The 11,795-nt window shown below is 41.8% G+C and overlaps 1 pseudogene; it reads right to left on the bottom strand.

Moving 5' to 3' along the window:
• Positions 1–160: 160 nt before the first annotated feature.
• LOC110287671 lies at positions 161–8,074 on the bottom strand (annotated as a pseudogene).
• Positions 8,075–11,795: the final 3,721 nt, after the last annotated feature.

Genomic DNA, 11,795 nt, shown 5'->3' with positions numbered 1-11,795 from the left:
TGGAGCAGAAGCTGTGTTCCACTCACCAGCAGTCTCAAAATCCTGTGGCGGGGGGTTGTGGGTAGCTGGCGGGTGTCAGCCGATCCTGCGCTCTAGCTACCCCGGTGTGGGTCCGGCCGGAAGAGGCCTGTGGTCCTACTCAGGCCGGTTTTCTGCTTCCCTAACTCCAAAGGCTAGTTTTTAACTGCACCTGTTTGGGAAGTGGGAACAAGGAATTCTTATAGAAAATGTCCTTAGTCTGGCTCCATGTACCATCAATGAGGATGATTGTGGAAGGATAAACAGGAGAATCTAATATAAATTCTTCCAAATTAGTAGCTTCAGTCCCTGGATATAATATTAATGTACCAGAGTCCCAGCAAACAGTTGCAAGTTCAACACCTCGCCCTTCACTGATGCAGCGGCCAATCTTGACTCTGCATCTGTCTGGGGGAAGGCATGCTTCTAGCAGAGAGACTGTGCGCAACACTTGCTTTTTCCTCCTCTAGATGCTGGATTATGTACAAATGGGTAGAGATCTGGAGTGGGCGCACTGGGAGATATGGACACAAGCACACTTTCTGGGGCCGGCTGCAGTGGCTGCAGTGGCTGCACTCGGGCCTGCGCTCCACCGGCAGCCCCCAGAGCCCGTCTGCACTCTTGCTGTCCCCAATATGCCCCGCGGGAGTCGCCGCCAGAGGTGCGCCGCCCTCGGTCCGCTCCTCTTCGGGCGACTGTGACCCCTGGCGCCAGAAGGCTGATGCGCAGGCTCCCCCGAGCTTTCGTTAGCTCCTCTGCCTGCAGCTCCATGGGTGGTGGTAGAGTCAGGCCCTCTCCTGTATTTCTTTAAGGGAGTTATTTATGTCTGGCTTAAAGTCCTCTATCATATTCATGAGATGGGATTTTAAATCTAAATCTTGCTTTTCTAGTGTGCTGGGTTATCCAGGGCTTGCTGTGGTAGGGAAACTGAGTTCTGATGTTGCCAAGTGGCATTGGTTTCTGTTGCTTGTATTCTTGCACTTTCCTCTCAACATTTGGCTATTTCTGGTGCTAACTACCCTTGCTGTGAGCCTGTGATTCTGGTATCCTGGTTGTGTCAGAACTCCTGGGAGTCCAGCTGTCTCTGTGATCCCATGATCCTGAGATTCTGGGTGTGTTGGAGTTCCTGGGGGATCAAACTGGATGTGGGTGGAACAGGTGGACAGCCAGAGCCCAGGTGTCTACAACCAGGCACAGGTGCAAACCAAAAGGCCCCTGATACTATTAATAATACTATGTTATGCGTGGAGACATGAACCTAGCATAACTGTCCTTTGAGAAGTTCTAACTAGCAGCTGATGAAAACAGATGGAGAAACCCACAGAAAACATTAGATTGAGCTCAAGGAGTCTTGTAGAAGATTTAAGGGAAGGATTGAGGGACCTGGAGCAGATCGGGACTCCAAAAGGAGACCAAAAGAATCAACTAACCTGGAACTTTGTGGGCACCCAGAGACTGAACCACCAATCAAAGAGGATACATGGGCTGAACCCCATCACATAGGTAGCAGATATCCAGCTTGGTTTTCATGCAGGTCCCCCCGACAACTAGAGCAAGGGCTCTACTTCCTGCCTCTGGATCCTGTGCCCCTAACTGGGCTGCCTTATGTGGCCTCAGTGGGAGAGGATGTGCCTAGACCTGCAGTGACATTATGTGCTAGGGTGTGTTGGTACCCAACAGGGCTCCTTCCCCTTCTCTCTCTTTCTTTTTTATTAGATATTTTCTTCATTTATATTTCAAATGTTATCCTGAAAATTCCCTATACCCTCCCCCCTGCCCTGCTCCCCAACCCACTCACTCCTGCTTCCTGTCCCTGGCATTCCCCAGTACTAGGGCATATGATCTTCACAAGACCAAGGGCCTCTCCTCCCATTGATGGCCGACTAGGCCATCTTCTGCTACACATGCAGCTAGAGACACAGTTCTGTGGGGTACTGGTTAGTTCATATTTTTGATCCTCCCTTTAGCTCTTTGTTTACTTTCTCTAGCTCCTTCTTTAGAGGCACTGTGTTCCATCCAATAGATGACTGTGAGAATCCACTTCTGTATTTACCAGGCACTGGCATAGCCTCACCAGAGAGAACTATATCAGGGTCCTGTCAGCAAAATCTTGCTGGCATATGCAATGGTGTCTGGGTTTGGTGGTTGTATATGGGATGGATCCCTGGGTGGGGCAGTCTCCGGATGGTCCTTTCTTCTGTCCCAGCTCCAAACTTTGTCTCTGTAACTCCTTACATTTGTAATTTTTTCTCCATTCTAAGAAGGAACGAAGTATCCACATTTTGGTCTTCCTTCTTCTTGAGTTTCATGTGTTTTGCAAGTTATATCTTGGATAGTCTAAGTTTCTGGGCTAATATCCACTTATCAGTGAGTGCATATCATATGTGTTCTTTTGTGATTAGGTTACCTCACTCAGGATGATAGCCTCCAGATCCATCCATTTGCCTAAGAATTTCATAAATTCATTGTTTTTAATTGCTGAATAGTACTCCATTGTGTAAATGTACCACATTTTCTGTATCCGTTCCTCTGTTGAGGGACATCTGGGTTCTTTCCAGCTTCTGGCTATTATAAACAAGGCTTCTATGAACACAGTGGAGCATGTGTCCTTATTATAAGTTGGAGCATCTTCTGGGTATATGACAGACTATGTGAGTTGGGGCCTGGGAGGAGAGGGGAGCTGCAATAGGAATGTAAAGTGAATAATAAATAAATTAATGCGGGAAAAGGAGTACTTTGTATGGGACCAGAGAGATGGAATAGCAGATAGGAGCACTTGCTGCTCATGCAGAGAACCTGGGCTCTATTCTCAGCACATACATGTTCATAACTGTTTGTAACTCTAGTTCTGGGAAATCCAACAGCCTCTTCTGACCTGTCTAAGCACTAGGTCATGATATACATACATACATGGAGTGAAACCCCTCATGCACAGAAAATAAAATAAATAAATTGTAATTGAAAAGAATACACTGTGAAAATGAAGGAGGAGGCCAGGATCAACCACAACATGTAAGATATCTACTATAATTTAGGCAGAGGTGAAGATGCAGGTAACATAGGAGGAATAAAACTTACAGCATCCCTTCCTGTTTCTTAGAATTTGCATCCAAGTTAAGGATGGCAGGATGGCAGATTTGTTGGTTAGAATAGTGGATAAATTTGTAGTTGGATACAGGACAAGATAGACCACAAGAATAAATAAATATAGCATCAATCATAAACTAAAACAGTGAAGGGGGGAGTGGAAACACAGGTGTTGGAGAAGTTTGATTTAAAAAGAAATTACAATTGTGTGCATGTGTATGTATGATGTGCATGTCTATTTGTGTGTTGAACCCAAAGTTTTTAATATAGTAGGCAAGCACTCTATCATTGGGCTACCCTTTACCCAATGACTATCTTAATATTTTGTTTTATTTAATTTTGCTTATTTGATTGTTTAAAAATCTCTCAAAAGTTAACTAGAAAGGTCCTACCACCCCTTTTACAAAATTGCAACTGCTACATGGTCCTTGTTATACAAGAAAAATAATTATTTCTTAAGGTCATGTGAGGTATGTTTCTCTGACAGGCTACTTCTATCAATCTTCAAAAAAACACATTGGATTCACATTAGATGAAGAGTGTTGCAGCTGGTTTAGAAAAGAAAGGTAGGCATCATTTGCTTACAGCAGTCTCAAGCATGGCTACCCAGGTCACTCAACGCTAAATGAATATATACTTCCCTATCTAACTACAGAAACAATTCCATAGAGCCTAACCTTCCTGTGTGGACAGTGGAAGGTACTTGAGAGAGTACAGTGTCATAGCTTTTCTACATGGGCTTAAAAGGAACACAAAGGGCTATTATAATACATGCAGTTGGTGGACTTTACCAAATTGTTCTTGGTAAGGAACAACTTGATTGTATGCAGGCCTGTGCGGATCCGGTCACCGGAACAAGAAAAGTAAGTTTGCTCCTTACCTAAACAAATAGAAAGAAACAGACCAAGGTAGAAAGACTTATGTAAAAGGCACCACATTTTATCAAACTGACAAAACATTTTAAAGGAAGAATTTCACATTTAAAGCTGGGTATGGAGTTGCACATCTGTATTTCTACCTCTCAAGAAGTAGATAGAGGAAGGAGGATCAATAGTCAGAGGCCATTCTTGGCTACAGGAGATCATGTCTTACTTAATTCCCATCCTCCACAAAAGCAGAATTGTAGTTTTGAATTCACTGACTTTAGAGAAAACTCAAATCTTGCACTTTTTTCTTCTTACAGCTAAACTATCTATCAGGAGTCAGGAACAACTTCTTGGGCTAGAGCATTAAACTTGATGTTACTTTGTTTATTTGCTTGTTTAAAAGTCATCACTTTAACCCCAGCACTTAGAAGGCAGAGGCAGGCAGATTTCTGAGTTCGAGGCCAGCCTGGTCTACAAAGTGAGTTCTAGGACAGCCGGGGCTATACAGAGAAACCCTGTCTCAAAAAAAAAAAAAAGTCTCTCATCACTCCTTACACAAACTGACAACTGAACAAAGGTCCTAAATATAGTAAATACATACATACATATATGTGTGTGTATAGTAAATATATACATACATATACACATATATGTGTGTGTTTGTGTGTGTGTTTGTGTGTGTGTAGTAAATACATACATACATATATATGTGTGTATGTATAGTAAATACATATATACATATATGTGTGTGTATGGTAAATACATACATACATATATGTGTGTATTGTAAATACATACATACATACATATATATGTGTGTGTATAGTAAATACATACATACATATATGCGTGTGTATAGTAAATACATACATACATATATGTGGGGGGTATAGTACATACATATATATGTGTGTGTGTATAGTAAATACATATATATGCAAATATATGCAAATATATAATATATATCTTACAGTCATATGATGCATGTGTCTCTGACAGGCTGAAGCATTAAAGTATAGTCCAGGATAAGTTGGACCATTATTTCAAGCTTGCAGGGGGTGAGAAAAACCAGGTTATGACTCTTCAATTCCCCACTTTTTTTTTCCAAAAACAACTTTTTATTAGATATTTTCTTCATTTACATTTCAAATGCTACCCTGAAAGTCCCCTATACCCTCCTCCCGCCCTGATCCCCAACCCACCCACTCCCTCTTCCTGGCCCTGGCATTCCCCTATACTGGAGCATATAATCGTCGCAAGACCAAGGGCCTCTCCTCCCAATGATGGCCGACTAGGACTAGGCTATGCTCTGCTACATATGCAGCTAGAGATGCGAGCTCTGGGGGTACTGGTTAGTTCATATTGTTATTCCTCCTATAGGGTTGCAGACCCTTTCAGCTCCTCCATTGGGGGCCCTGTGTTCCATTCAATAGATGACTGTGAGCATCCATTTCTGTATTTGCCAGGCACTGGCAGAGCCTCACAAGAGGCAGCTATATCAGGGTCCTGTCAGCAAAATCTTGCTGGCATATGCAATAGTGTCTGGGTTCCATAGTTGTTTATGGGATGGATCCCCAGGTGGGACAGTCTCTGGATGGTCCTTCCTTCAGTCTCTGCTCCAGACTTTGTCTCTGTATCTCCTTCCATGGGTATTTTGTTCCCCCTTCTAAGAAGGAACAGAGTATCCACACTTTGGTCTTCCTTCTTCTTGAGTTTTATGTGTTTTGCAACTTATATCTTGGGTATTCTTAGTTTCTGGGCTAATATCCTCACTCTTGTTATGAGCATATGATTATTAAAAGCTGGAGTTTGGAGAAAGATTTGGTGCTTTTGTGACAGGATTTCATGTCCTGGATTGTCATGAACTTGTTAAGTAGTTCAGGCTGTCCTCTGAATAACTGACACCTTCCTGTCTTCACCCTATTAAGTGCTGGGATTGTACATTTACACCATCATACCAGGCTAGAGAGGGAATGTCAAACTCAGAGAACTACTGGCAGGAAGAGATTAGAAGGAGAACCCATTCACCTTATCTTGGAGGAGAAATGTTGTAATGGGTACAATAGAAATGTAACATGTGACTCTCTAGTTTGGAACAGGGGTCCTTTGGCAGATAAGATAAGGCATGTCACTGTGAGAAAGACAGTTACTTTAGAAACCCTTCACGACCACAATTGGCTACACACACACACACAGCTACTACTGTAGCTTTGACATAGTACAATAGAGCGGACGGAGCATGAAAGACCTGATAAAGCATCTACAGATGGAGGGAAAGCCTTATATCTGCTGGATCTAGAAGGTGCAGTTGTGTGATTATCATATCAGGATCTTCTAGGTAAGGCCAGAGGCACTTTATAGCTTTTCCCTCAAAGGTTCAAAGGTTAAAGCCCAACAGCAAAACAGACTTAAAACATTAAACCAAGGAGGAGGAAAGAAAAATGCAGGCTTCTTGCAATTCGACCCAAACAGGGAGAAATTAGCCTCTATTATAGAATAGAGTTGTGTTTGGAATGTTTCATAGGACTGGAGACTTTAGTTACAACTATTAGGACTTAAACCCATACCCATTACCAGAAAATATATCAGATTGTAAAAAATAAAATAAAATATTCCTAAAACAGGTCAAAATTTCAACTAGAGTTAGAGGAGATATTGGGATTAGATTAAATTTTAATAAGAACTAAGAATAAATTTACTTTATACTGCCTATTGTTTGAACAACATAAATTGTTTCAATGTTGTTCTTAAATCTGTCTATGTAATAATATCAGTGTAAGCATGACACATGCACCTTAAAGTCTGTCAGAGAGTTACAGTAAACAGTTTTCAAAGGACTTTCAGTTCACACATTTATGTTCATTATCTGTCCTTCAAAGTGTTCCAAGCTTTTTTTTTTTGAGGGGGTGGGGGAGCAGCAAACTTTATTGATGGTATTCAAGAGAATACCGACTATGCCATCCTCTGCTACATATGCAGCTAGAGCCACATGTCCCACAATGTGTTTTCTTTGATTGGTGGTTTAGTTCCAAGGAGCTCTAGGAGTACTGGTTAGGAACATATTGATGTTCCTCCTATGGGGCTCCAACCCCTTCAGCTCCTTGGGTACTTTCTCTAGCTCCTTCATTGGGGACCCTGTGCTCAGTCCAATGGATGACTGTGAGCATCCACTTCTGTATTTGTCAGGCACTAGCAGAGGCCCTCAGGAGATAGCTATATCAGGCTCTTGTCAGCAAGCACTTGTTGGCATACACAATACTGTCTGGGTTTGGTGGTTGTTTATGGGATGGATCCCCAAGTCTCTGGATGGTCCTTCCTTCAGTCTCTGCCCCAATCTTTGTCTCTGTAACTCCTTCCATGGGTATTTTGTTCCCCCTTCTAAAAAGGATTCTGAGCTTCTGGGCTAATATCCACTTATCAGTGAGTGAATATCATGTGTGTTCTTTTGTGATTAGGTTACCTCACTCAAGATGATATCCTCACTACCTTCTTGATGTCATGATACTTGGAAGGTTTCTACAGGTGGCATGTCAGATCCACAACTTTGGGGGTAAGAACATGGAAGGCCATGCCAGTGAACTTCCCATTCAGCTCTGGAGTGACCTTGCCTACAGCCTTGGCAGCACCAGTGAATTCAGGGATGATGTTCTGGACAGCCCCACGGCCATCGTGCCACAGTTTTCCAAAGGGGCCATCCACAGTCTTCTGAATGGCAGTGATGGCATGGACCATGGTCATGAGCCCTTCCACGATGCCAAAGTTGTCATGGATGACCTTGGCCAGGGGGGCTAAGCAGTTTGTGGTGCATGATGCACTGCTGACAATCTTGAGTGAGTTGACATATTTCTCCTGGTTCACACCATCGCCAACAAGGGGGCATCAGCAGAAGAGGCAGAGATTATGACCCTTTTGGCCCCATGCTTCAAGTGGGCCCCAGCCTTCTCCATGGCGGTGAAGATGCCAGTAGAGTTCACAACATTCTCAGCACCAGCATCAACCCCATTTGATGTTAGCAGGATATCACTCCTGGAAGATGGTAATGGGTTTCCAGTTGATGACAAGCCTCCCGTTCTCAGCCTTGACTGTCCCATTGAATTTGCCATGGGGAGAGTCAAACTGCAACATGTGGACCATGTAGATGAGGTCAATGAAGGGGTTGTTGGTGGCAACAATCTCCACTTTGCCAAGTGCAGAGGAGAAGGCAGCCCTGGTAATCTGGCGCCCAATACGGCCAAATCCGTTCACATCGACCTTCACTATTTTGTCTACGGGACAAGGCTGGCACTGCACAAGAAGATGCGGCTATCTCTGGAACAGGGAGGAGCAGAGAGTCTCCTAAGCTTATTTTTAAGCTATAATTTAATTCTAAAGTCCAAATCACTTCTCTGTCTGCTAAAAGTGAACAAAAACCTCACTGATGATGCTTAGTGAGTAAGAGTAGAAGGGAAGAAAAACAATAAAACACAAACCAAACCAAAACAAAAAAAAAAAAAAAAGACCTACCTGTTTTGAAAAAACATACTTTGAGACACCCATGGGGTTTGTAAGCCATGTAATGTCATTCCCACAATACTTTGTGCCTTCTGTATCACTTTGACCTCTCTTAAGGAAGAAACAACCAAGATTCAAGTCACTAAGTTCACAAGTCATATACCTGACAGTAAGTCAGACTGGAGAAAGGTCTGTGAGGACCTTCATCTATTCTACCAGACAGTCTTCCAACAAGCAAGCCCTCTTTTCACTCTTTTGAATTAACCTTATGCCAAAGCCCATCCCAAATGCTCCCAGATGCTCACAACTTCTGTACTTAGCACAGATTTTTAACTTTCTTTGATCTTCAAATAATTTGATTTTCAAATTATCTACTGTTTTTTCTCAATGAAATTAACTGATAGCCTCGACTGTTGTATCATTTTGAGAGTTCTGTGTCATATCAGCAGGCTCTTTTGATGCTGGGGTGCAAACAATAAGTCAAAAATATGTTGTGGCCAGAGACTGAAGCAAATTCCAGGTCTGTGCCTTTGCATGAAGAATCTTTCTAGAAACTCACAGAGCATAGAGTTTACTAGATTTTTAACACTAGAATGGTAATAATATTTAAGTGCCTCTAAGAAAGATGGAACCAGAGAAGTGATATCTTTAACAATTTAGACATCACAAAAGTGTAATTCCTGGGGGATTGTTTGTTCCAAATAGAATAAGGGAACACTCTGGGACAAACTTGGAGAACTGGGGTCATTTATTAAATGCATTCATTGTTCTGCTTGCAGTTACTCAGGTGTATCAAGAAACATGTAACCAGAGACAACAAAACTTCTTCCTCTTACCAATTCCATTCACACAGTGCTGTTGGAAGAGATCAGAAAATGCTACCCTGAACATAAGACAATTTGGCATGGGGATTATTTCAAGCTTAAGAAACTATACTTTTCCTTTCACCAAAAACAGAAATGTCATTGAGTCTGCTCAAACCTACTAAAACAGTGTTTATCTTCCATCATTTCAATCCTATATATTTCCTAATAGACTCATGCACTGTTAGCCATCCCCAAATCCCCTTTTCTTCTCTTCTCCCAACTTGTTACTTTTTTGTTGATATGGTACACTAGCTTACTGGGTTAACCACTTCTTTAGGAACTCACAGATTCCTCAAAGACCTCATTGCTCCATAAAATATTGATATCAAATGAAATCCATGTTTTTTCCCTTGTTGGCCTGTCCTTTATTAGATTAAGAACATCAGCCACAGAACATAACAGAATAGGGAAAAATTGTTTCTCACCCTATGTTGCCATATTGATCCAAATTCCAGCTATGGTATATCACTATCCCACTTAGTTTATTAGATTTAAATAAGAAGTGGGGAAAAATATCCTTTCCACTAAACATTGTTTGTATAATATGATTGTTTCAGCGTTATTCTCAAATTTGCCTATGTAAGGATATCATTACCAGTTTGCATATCCTCCCAGTGATTGTAGTTTGACATCAAAACCCTATAAGAAAAAAACCCTATAGGAAGAAAAACAACATCAACCAAACAGACCCCCAGAAGCTCCCAACTAAACCACCAACAAAAGAGTATACATAGAGGGACCCATGGCTCCAACTGCATATACAGCAGAGAATTTGCCTTATCTGTCTGGCATCAATGGCGGGGAGACCTTTGATCCTATGGAAACTTGGTGCCACAGCAAAGGGGGCTGCTAGGGCAGCAAGGTGGGAGTGGGTTGGTGGGTGGGGAGCAGAGCACCCTCATAGAGTAAGGGAGAGAAGGGATGTGATGGGAAGAGTCAGAGGGGAAACCTGGAAGGGGGACATTTGAAATATAAATAAATAAAATAACAAAAAAAATAAAAGATATTAGGGGAGAAATTAATATGATAAATATTAAAGAGCAATATAGAAAGTCAACCAAAGAAGTGGCTTTCTAAAAAAGACTGACTAAACCTTAGCCAATGTGACATAAAGAGGGAAAAGATGTAAATTAACAAACTAAAGATCAAAATGCTATCATTGCAATGGACCCCAATGAAATACAGAACATCATTACAAATCCCTATGAACACTCATACTCTGAAAAGCTGGAAAACCTGAATAAAATTAAAATATCTAAATGCATATACAATCTACCAAAATAAAGCCCCAAAGATATAAAAAACATTAAACGAATAAAACTATGGTCCATGAAATGGAAAATGTTCTTAAAAGCACCTCCCCCCCCCCAAAAGCCAGGCAGATTCATTGCAAACTTGTATAAAACTTTCCATGAAGACTCTTTGTAATGTGTTTCATAAAGCAGAAAGTGAATTAATTCACCAAACTAATTGATCGTATGAAGCTAGTGTTGAGAGAGAGAGAGAGAGAAAGAGAGAGAGGGAGGGAGAGGGAGCGGGAGAGGGACAGGGAGAGGGAGAGGGAGAGAGAGAGAGGGAACAAAGTTCTCAATACTTGCAAATGAAGTTCAGAAACACATTAAAATGTGGAGCAAGGGGAACACCCCTCCATTGCTGGTGGTGGTACAATCACCCTGAAAATCAATCTTGCATTTTCTCAGAAAATTTGGAATGGTTGTAACTGAAGACCAAGCTGCACTACTCCTGTGCATATGTGCAAAAGATGCTCCACCTTACCACAAGGACACATACTCCATTATGTTCATAGCAGCTTTATTCATACTAACCAGAAACTAGAAATGCTTCAGATGCCCTCAACCAAAGAATGGATCAAAAAAAAAAATGTGGTTCATTTATACAATGGAATATTACTCAGCTATTGAAAACAAAGACATCATGAATTTTTCAGACAAATGAATGGAACTAGAAAATATCATCCTGACTGAGGTAACCCAGAACCAAAGGATATGCATGATATGTATTCACTGCTAAGTGGCTATTAGCCAAAAAGTACAGAATTCCCACACTACACACCGCAAACACAAAGAAGCTAAACAAGAAGGAAGGTCCAAGCAAGAATACTCAAATCTCACTTAGAAGAAGGAATAAAATAGGCATAGGAGGCAGATGGACAGATGGAACTGAATGAGAGAGGAGAAGGGAAGTGGAATGGGGTCCAGGATTAAGTGTTGAGAGAGACAGGAAAGAGGGCCAGAGGGTCAGGAGAAGGAATGAAAATCAGTGGCTATTGGAAGTGAGGGTAGGGGGTATCTATAGGACATGCCAAAGATGTGGAATAGTGGAGATTCCCAGGAATCTATGGGGGTGACTTTAGCTGAGACTCCTACCAGTGGGGATATGGATGTTGAAATGCCTACCTCCTGTACACGGGCAGGATTTCCAGTAGAGAGATAAGGACACCAATCCA

The sequence above is a fragment of the Mus caroli genome, unplaced genomic scaffold (assembly GCF_900094665.2).
Source record: "Mus caroli unplaced genomic scaffold, CAROLI_EIJ_v1.1 scaffold_20886_1, whole genome shotgun sequence".
Lineage (NCBI taxonomy): Eukaryota > Metazoa > Chordata > Mammalia > Rodentia > Muridae > Mus > Mus caroli.
The sequence above is the reverse complement of the archived record's forward strand: the minus strand, read 5'-3'. Positions and strand labels throughout refer to the sequence as shown.